This window comes from Cannabis sativa, chromosome 6 (assembly GCF_029168945.1).
Source record: "Cannabis sativa cultivar Pink pepper isolate KNU-18-1 chromosome 6, ASM2916894v1, whole genome shotgun sequence".
NCBI lineage: Eukaryota > Viridiplantae > Streptophyta > Magnoliopsida > Rosales > Cannabaceae > Cannabis > Cannabis sativa.
Genome location: NC_083606.1, coordinates 41,793,957 through 41,804,813, shown reverse-complemented (window position 1 = coordinate 41,804,813; position 10,857 = coordinate 41,793,957).

The following is a 10,857-nucleotide window of genomic DNA, read 5'->3' as shown; positions in this document are numbered from 1 at the left end:
CAGCTTTGTTAGAGCCCTCATGCTTAATCTTCTTCCTCTGATTAAAGTTTGCAATACCAGGAGGTCCCATTGCAATCAAATTCCGCTCATGGGCCCTCAAATCAGTCTCGAGTTTGTCCATGTCGGAGGAGTGAGGATTTATCAATAAGTAATATAGAACAAAACTATCATACTCCTGAGGAAGACTATTAAGGATGAGTCGAACCCATTGTTCCTTTGATAAATCAATTCCAAGTAGATTTGCCTTTTGGAACTTCAGATTCATCAACAATAGGTGCGAGTTAATGCAACTACCAGGATGCATTTTCACACTATTGAGTTCTTTTGCAAAGATACTAACTAGGAGTGGATCGGGGTGAGGGTTATTCATATTGGCACTACAACATATCAATAAACAGAAGTAAGGTTCTGGTTCTATAAATTCATACACAAGTTCAGAAAATAACGAATAATCACATATGTTATAAAAATACTAAATCTAACATAGTTTATTTTCCAAGGTTTCCAACGAACTGATACAGTGTCCCGTTTAGGCGAGAGTCAAAGCATCATCCATTGAATAGAGTTGTCAATTCATCTAAAATGTCAAACATTCTAGCAACCTTTTATTCGATCAAGATTGGAATTCAGCATTGTCCCGTTTAGGCGAGAGTCAAGGCAATTCTATCTTATGAGCTTCTACCATTGTTTCATACTCTTGTAAGTCTTATACAGTCGCCACCATTAGGGTGGTCATAAACAATATAAAAAACTTATAAGAATACTTATCTTTCGAGATTAAACGGTGCTAACTTGCTAATGAACGTTCCTCCATTAGGGAGGATTACTCACTAAAACAATAGCTATGTAAAACAAACAATGGAGATCGAATTTCTCTTGATTAAAGCTCATTATTTAAAATATGTATTTTGTTTAATCATTTATATTCCATATCTCAATAATGAAACATTACAAATTAAAGTAAAACTTTAATTAAATTTCAAAAATGGAATGAAATTGAAAAATATCTTATTTAAGTTGTTTAGAAAAATTTAAATATCCAACTTAAATATTCTTAAAACAATGACTTAATTAAATATTAACAATTAAGTAGTAACCACTTAATTTAGAAGATATTCCATTTTAAGTTCCGATATTTATAAAATATCAACTTAAAAAATATCCAAAGAATCTTAATAACTAATTCCTAAAATTCCTCAACTTAATTTATAATAGGAAATTCAAAAGATATTCAAATCTAAGTTGATTTGTTAGATATAACTAAATCTCAACTTAAATAGGAATATTTAATGAAATTATAAAATTAAGATTCAGAAAGAATTTACATGGTTATAATTCTATATTTAATTAAACACAAGAAAAATACATATAATTTTTCTAGAATATTATTCTTCAAACTATATTTTTCTTAAATTAATTTCAAGGAAGAATGAAATTAATTATGTTGCTAATCAATTTTATTAGGTCAAACTAATATAATTAACCTAGCACAGTTATCAAATCAGGCAAATGGGCCTTCACAATTAGGGTTGTTCATGTGAGGGGGGGCTGGGTCCAGTATGTCGTACCCACTTCTATGGCTCCCAACTCTCACACAAGGCCCAAAAGAGAGGAATTTAACCTTAAAATGAACAACTGTTATTAATTGAATAGGCTCACTACTAAATGAGCCTAAATAAAATCTATCAGGTTATGACATTTTATTTAGCAACAACAACCTATATGTATCTATAACAGAAATTAAACATATAGGCTCACACAAGCACACAGATTTGGATGGATCCTATCATGTGTTGGAATTATATTTTACCAGGAACTTAGATCTACTCACAAGTATGTTGATTTAGCAACCTAAACATGAACTTCTAAAACGATGAACTAAACACATAAAAGTTAAGAATAACTTACAGTGATGGTAGCGGAATTAAGTGTCTCCTTCCACTCAGATCTCTAACCCTTGATTCCTGTCTGTAGCAGAGTATAATCAAGATCTGAGCCCGAATGTCCTTCAGTTGGATGTGATCCTTCATAGTCTTCCAAACTATGATTGAGGTACTGAGTGATGTGTGTGGGCACTTCTCTCTCACAAGGATTTTCGAAATTCTGTTTTCTTTTCTCTCTTATTTTCGTGTATAGTGATTGCACACCAAGACCTTGCAAGAGTGAAGAGAGGGGCTGCTATATATAGGAAAAGGGAAGAGCACAACTTTCCAAATAAGCAGTTTACTCTTTTACTGTGTAATTGAATAACTGCCTTATTTAGTATGATCCACCACTTTCCTATTTTTGCTAGGCTTTGATTAGCAATTACATGGCAATTAAAATGAAAATAATAATTGGGAATCAAGAAAACATGTGGCTGGCCATGGTGTGTTTATGGGCCTCACATGGATTTTGCAGTTTCCTCAATTTTATTTCTATTTCTCCAAAAATGCCATTTTTCCAATTCTAATCATTTAAATGCCAAAACTAATTATTTAATAACTAAAATAGATTATTAAATAATATTGTCATTTAAAATAATTATTAATTAGACATGCAAAGTCTCTCAATTAATAATTAAACCTAGAAACCCTTTTATTTACAATTTCATCCTTAAACTGTGAGAATTCACAAATTAGACATAGTCCAACTTTTAGAATTATAGTTGATTAATCATAAATCAATTATAGAGTCTTACAAATAGTATAGTCTCAACTAGAATGGGGACCATGGATCTATATGCTGAGCTTCCAATAAGTTGAACCGATTTACCAAGTAAATCCCTAACTTATTAATTCCTTGTTGAATCCACTCTTAGAACTTGGAATCGCACTCTCAGACTTATATAGAGCATATTATATGTAACACGATATAAATATGCTATCTCATTTAACCATTGTTATAATCTTAATGTGATGAAAATATCCTCTATAGAGATGATTTACATCGAGATGGGACCAATTTACCGTTTACACCCCTCAATGTATTTTGCCCCTTTGAACACTTAGTTACCTGTAAATGATGTTTTAGTGATCTAATATATAGTCACTGAAACAAGAGCTCATCCATTTACTTTTATTTAACTAAGCTCAAAGGGAATCATCACTTTACTTCTATACACCAGTAGAAGCTATAGATATCCATATTTATGTTCAGCACTCCTACTCAGTTATGCTATCATGTTCCCAAAATATACGTATCACCCTGACCCAAAAGTAGGCGTAACTAATAAATCAAAGAACATGAATAGCACTCCTGAGATTGAGCCTAAGCATATCAGGATTTAGATTCTCTTAATCTAAGATCAACTTCTGATATTGACTTGGAAAGATACAACGGTAAGTTTATAATATCTTATCTAAGTTCAATATCGGTCCAGTCCAATGTATACTCCATACATTCGAAACTAGTATACTTTACCAATGTCCTGGAAAGAACATAACACTTACTCCAAGTGTAAGTATACTTCATCGTTGATTATCACATCAGTGTAAATCCAAAACACTGATGAACAGGGACCAAATCTTTTGAATCATATAATCACAATCACATTCCACTGTATTGACAATACTGTAAATGTGAATAACTATATGTTCTGGATTTAACTGATTTTGTGCATATATCAAGTATATATATTAAACCATAAACATGTAACATACATGTAATCATAAATCACTTCAAAATTCTAAATTGATAACTAATCAGATTGTAATGGGTTTTATTTAGGCCACAAAACCCAACAAACTCCAACTTGCACTTACATAAAACAAGTTGTGCATTACAATCAATCTTTTGCCTCGATCCTCTGATCAAGTGTAGTATATTTGAATCCACCCATATATCTGGAACCAGGTTCATAAAACTTATGAAACATCCTTAACTATATGCTTTACTCATTAAGGGATACTGAAATCCTTACTGCCCATTAAGTACATCTGAAAAAACAGAAGACATATCTCTCAAATTTTAAAATTTGGAATTGAGATAATGCAATGTAGAATTTTCTTCAGTAAAATAACTTTCTGGTAATTTCGAATTTACAAAGTTATATCTTCTCTGATGAAGCTTGAATTATTGTAGATGGGTTTTTTACACTCTTCTACTATGATTCCTCCACCCCCAGAGTAACCACCATCTCAAATTCTTAATGAGTTGGTGTGGATATTAGGATCATTAATGCATAGTTCCTTAATATCTAACATATAGGTCACTTTCATAAATCTTTGTTGATTGTCCCCTAATGTTCCCCATTTGATTACATCTCAGATGGCTCCCACTCAATAGTAGATGTCTGGTTAGAAACTTTTAACCTTTTACTATTGTTTCTAGGGATATCTCGTTGTGACTTATTTTCTTAGTCTGAAACTGTAAGTTTCTCTAAGACTAGGTCAACAACATAGCAGTCTAGTATCTGAAGTGTAAAATACTTGCTAGAGATTAAGCAATCAAATAAAGATACCATAAAATGTTATGAGGATTAGAAATCTTGACTCAAGTCTTTCGAATAGACCATGCAAGAATTCTTCTATCTTATTCTCATAATTCTGATAAGTTATTTCTATCCATGTGAATGGTTAGATTTGTTTTTATCAAAGGTGTTCTTAAGTTCCTATCACAAATATCAACCAAACGAAGATGGGTAAAGAATTTTAATATTCTCCCATTCAATTAAGGTAATGTGATACATTATCAAAGAACTTTAATGGTATCATTAACTATTACAACAGTAAATCTAAACTGGAACATATAATCAAGATCAAGGATTTATTCTGATAATAGCTAATTTATTGTATTATTTCCATGTTTAAAATTATGTGTTACAAAGGGTACTGTGGAATAAAGTCCATCCCTAAGTTTATAGAGATTATGATCCACCCCTAAAGGTTGTAAATCCCTAAGTGTGATAGAGAGTCTGTGGAGTTGAATATAATCCAGAGTTCATTAGATATAAAAGATCGTTGAACTGCATATTATTCTTAACTTTTCTCCACCCCTATCAGATCAAAAGATCTTTTTATTAAACAAATTCTCAATAATTGTTTTAGAATTAACAATTATTCATAAACATAGAAATAATTTCTAGTGTTTATGTAGTAATAACTCTGTAAGGAGTTTAAATACCTATAGAATTTGTATCAATAATAAAAACACATACACATACAAACATAATATAAAAATTGGTAATTGATAAGATAAAGTACTGAAGCTCAACTCATAGATTGCAATTTATTTGTAAAAGAAACTTTATTATAAACCAAAAAAATTGTTTGCAATATTATGAGAAACAAACAGGGAATAAAATCCCAAAATTTGAAATCCAAATTATTTGAGAAATGAAACAATTAATTCAAAAAAAAATTAAGTGAGCTTCTTCTTTATCATAGACGACCTCCATCCACCATCCAGCTTTCAGATCCAACTCCCTAAGACAGCATCCGAGTTTAAGAAGCTTGAGCTATAAGAAGAATAATAAACAAGGTTAGTAGTCCAGAATTAATAATCCAAAAGGATAATAATTCACTAAAACACATCAGTTTATAAAGAAATACCTTGTTTCTTTGCAAGAAGCTTAGGACATTGGGATTTCCAATGGCCTTTCTCATTGCAGTAGAAACACTTTCCTTTCGGTGTATCACCAAAAGCTCCAGCCTTTTTGTTCTTAGCTGCTTTCGCAGCTTGAGCTCGCTTCTTGGCATTTTTCCACTTCTTCTTATTATTGGATTTGGAAGTAGAAGCAACGTGTGCCTCAGGATTACTCGTCTTATTACCATTTCCAGAATTTTGAGGTTTATTCCCTCTTTTCTTGGGACCTCCAATCAAATTTTCATATGTCTAAAGGTCATTGACTAAAGTATGAAAGTCTTGTTCCTTCTTATTCATGACATAATTTGATGTATAGGGCAGAAAATCTGGAGTCAGACTATTCAAGATGAGACTCACTTGAGTAGTCTGATCCATTTCAGCACCACGATTCTGGGCTTCCTGGAAATAACTAGCCAACTGGAGAACGTGATCACGCACATTCTGATGGGGTTCCATCCATGCGTTGATGAACTTTTTAGTCGCGTCAAAGCGAGACTGGATAGATGCCATACTGAATAGCTCAGTTAACTGCATCATGATTTCTGCAACCGTGACAGTGTTAGCAAACCTTGTTTTCAAGGTGTCAACCATGCTGGAAAGCATGAAGTATCGAGCTTTGTTGTTAGCATTCTGCCAACACTCGAACTTCTCTTTCACAGTTTTGGTTGCATTGTCACCTGGCTGCTCAGGGGACGGCTCAGTCAACACAAACGAGGCACTTTGACCTATGAGAGCAATGTTAATGTTCTCTCTCCACTTTTGGAAGTTAGATCCATTTAGCTTATTTTCAGTTAACAATGACAACATGGGATTCGACATTGCAATTCAGGATACTACAAGATAATAAATAGATATCAATTATTGTTTAACACAAAATCTTATTCAGAAATTATTAGCACATAGCAAGTAGGAATGACTAGAGAAAATACTAAAAAAAAAGCAATCCTAAATAATTTCCAAGGTTTTCAACAAACTGATATCAATGTCCCGTTTAGGCGAGAGTCAAAGCTATCATCCATTGAATAGAGTTGTCAGCTCATCTAAAAAGAGAAACATTCTAGCAACCTTTTATTCGATCGAAAAGGGAATCTGACGTTGTCCCCTTTAGGCGAGAGTCAAGGTCATTCCTATTTCATGAGCTTCCACCATTGTTTCATACGTTTGTAAGTCTTATACAGTAGCCACCATTAGGGTGATCAATACTAATATAAATAACTTACAAATATACTTATCTTTCGAGACTAAACGGTGCTAACTTGCTAATGAACGTTCCCCCATTAGGGAGGATTACTCACTAAAACAATAGCTATGTAAAACCAACAATGGAGATCGAATATCTCAATAATAATAAAGCTCATTATTTAAAATGTATTTTCTTCTATTATTTATTTATTTTAAATCTATATATATTTATTAAATTTTAAATTTAGAATAAAATTCTAAATAAAATTTAATTTAATATTTGTAAAATTAAACTTAGATCGTTAAGAAAATAAAATGAATTATTTCCATCTTAGTATTAATTTTCCAACAAATATTAAGAAAATTACTTAATTTAAGTTGTATTAATTTAAATTAATTTGCAACTCAAATTAAATTTTTCTACTAATATATATATTGTATTTCCAAAAATATCAAATTTCGAAATACATTAAAATAAATCAGACTTTACTTAGAAAAAATACTTCAAGCAAAAATACTATCTATCTAGATTTTCTTGACTAATTAATCCAATTTCTAATAATATATTTTAGTTCTTTTATTTTAAATTAATCATTAAATGAAAAGATCTTTGATTTAAGTTGATTCAAAATTAATTAAAATAATTAATTTACAACTTTAATCTATCTTTCAAGATAAATTCAAAATCATCTTGCATAATTAAACGCAATTTTGAAAAATGATTAATAAAATAAATAAAATATATTTTTGAAAATTATTCAAAATTTAAGTTGTTATGAAAATATCCAACTTAAAATAATTTTCTATTTAATTAAATATCATGAAAATAACAATATCTGAGTATCATTATGAAAATCAACTTAGATATTTAATTTTCAACTTAATTAAATGTATTAAATTCAGGAAATAAATAATTAAGTGTAGAGAAGGCTTAATTATTAATTTCCAATTTAATACAACGAAAAATATCCTAAATTGAATTGTACCAAAATTAATTATTAAACAATTAATTTCACAATCAATGATATTTTTCTATATTGGAAATAATAATTAGTATAGAAATAACTATCTAGAAAATATCTCAATTCAACTAAGTATCTTTTTCAAGATTTGGAAAATATCTGATTTAAGTTATTATAGAAAGAATCTATAATTTACAACTTAAAATTTTCCAAACAAAATTTAATTAAATATCAAAATTAGGTGGTAACTACCTAATTTAAAGATATTCCCTTTTAAGTTTAAAACCAACTTAAAAAATATCTTTTAAGAGTCTTCAATAACTAATTCCTAGAATTCCTCAACTTAATATTAAATTCAAAAGATATTCAAATTTAAGTTAAAAGGGAAAATTAGTAATAACTAATTCATAACTTAAATAGAAATATTTAATGAAATAATAAAAGTAAGTTTCAGAAAGAATCTAGTTAGTTAAAATTCTTTATTTAATTAAATACAAGAAAAATACAAATAGTTTATTTAGAAATAAAATTCATTAAACTATGTTTTTTCTTAAATTAATTTCGAAGAAATTAATTATGTTGCTATTCAATTTTATTAGGTCAAACTAGTTTAATTAACCTAGCACAGTTATCCAAATCAGGTAAATGGGCCTTCACAATTGGGGTTGTTCATGTGAGGGGGGACTGGGTTCAGTATGTCGTACCCACTTCTAAGGCTCCCAACTCTCACACAAGGCCCAAAAGAGAGGAATTTAACCATAAAATGAACAACTGTTATTAATTGAATAGACCCATTAACTAAATGAGCCTAAATAAAATCTATCAAGTTATGATATTTTATTTAGCAACAACAACCTATATGTGTCTATAACAGAAATTAAACATATAGGCTCACTGTAATACCCAGTACAAGTACATTATTTTTGGTATATTATTGTGTGTTTTGATATGTTATTGTTGCATTAAATAAAATATGAATATTATTGGTATTTGCTAAGTACAATTATATAGTTAATTAGATTAAGTATTAATTAATATTAATTATATTAGAGAATAAGTTATTAGTAAATAGTTGTATGATTAAGTGATAAGATTTGTTATACATGTAATAAGAATATAGATAAAATTAGTATACTATTTTATACGTATAGGTTTATTAAATAAATAAGATTAAGTGTATTTATAATAGGAATATATATATATATATATATTTTTTGTATAAGCTTGATAATAAAATATATATATATATATATTTGTAAAGGCTATAGTAATAGATGAATAGAGAGAGGGACACGTGAGAGTGAGAGAAGAATGGGAAAGTTAGTTTAGGATATTTGACTTAGTTGAATTTAAATTTAAATTATGAGGAATTTTATATTAGTAATTAATCAATATTTTATTCCTTAAAAAGAAAAGGTATAGCTGAGTTTAAATTTTAAATTCCTAGATTTTATCTAATCAGTTGAATATATACGGTATGGTTTTACCATTCAATGAAACGATGAACACAAATTTCATTCTCTCCACTTAGATAATTCCTAAATCTCTCATAGCCTCTATCACACCAAATTACAGCATAGCATAAATTGAAGCCTCTATCACAGTATTCGATTTCTAAGGTAAAAACTTTTACTGTCTCTTAATGTCGGGGATGGATGTAGGTTTTTCGTAAGTATGTTTTATTTTCGTTTTCAGAGAAATAAGTTTTCATAAAACTACCATATCTCTCTCCTCGTATATCCATTTTTAGTGATCTAGGTACCGTTTTAAAGATAATTTAATGTTCTCCATTTTTCATGAAGAAACTCTTTCCTAATTCGGACTATTTCGATGTCAAAAAATTCATGATTTACACTGACTGTCGAAGAAACTCTTGTACTGTTAGAAAGATAATTCAATGATCCATATTTTCTTTGAAGAAACCTTTCCCTAATTCGGAGTTCTTACCAGTCAAAAGTTAGTATCTTTACTCGGTTATGATATTTCGTTTTAAGTTTTATTTCAGAAAAAGTGTCCTCAGTAAAAATTCAATATCTCTCTCACTTTTGATCAATTTTAAAAGATCTTTATCTCGTTTTAAAGCTTAGAAAACTAGCTACATTTTTTATGACGAACGTATTGTCTAGATCGGGGTGTAACTATTTTTAAAACTTTTATTTTTAGGCTGTATTCAGAAATCGGCATGATCCAGGATTTTAAAGAAACTGTTTTGAGAAAACATGCATAACTCCTAGGTTATAGCTCCGATTTTGATGATCTTTATACCGTTAAAAAGGTCTTTCAATTAACTAAAAACTTTGTGAACAGTAGGACTTCTAATTCAAAAGTTTTATAAGTCAAATTCTATGCTAAAGTTGTTGTACAGTAAGAGTAATAAATATATTGAGTTTATCGGTGGACTAAGGGTTTCGTTAAATGTTATAGGGCCTAGAAGGTATCGTAGGAGTTAATTACAGGGGAGTTGAGGTAAGGAAAAATAATTATACTTTATACTTGCTTTTTATATGGTTTGAGTACCTAGTATGAGTGCTTGAATAAATTGTATTGAAACTGTGGAATGTGATAGTTTCGATGAAATATTAGTGTTTTGTCGATGGATTGTATATGGCTGTTTAATCATGTTCCAGGTACTTGGAAGTGGTTGGAAACCACACATGTATGGTGATGTGGTAAGTGAGGCAGTGTACGTAAGGGTGCACTGGTTATTGGTATTGCGTTCTGGTTAAGAACGTAAGACACTCCAGATTTGTATGGAAGCTGGAGTGTGAGTGTGTGGTATTTCAGTATTTGTGTGGCTGCCTCTATTTATACTTATGATTAGTTTGTTGTATGTTTGATGTATATGTTTGTGCTATGATGTGTGAATGCTGGTACATAGTATTTTGTTTTTTGCTTACTGGGCTTTGCAGCTCACCCCTTATTTACCCCATATGTGCAGATAAGTAAGCCTGTAAGCTTTCGGTGACAAGTTGAGTCTGGGCAGCATGGGGTGTATCTCGTGTGATCATGTAACTGCGAGTGGTCTTGGCCATCTTCCGCTGAAAGTTTTTTTTTAATTTATTAAACTTATCGAGGATGTTGTCGTTTAAATTTTCTATTACTTTTCTCTAAGTGGTAATACTTTATTTTCAATTGGGTACCCATGTTT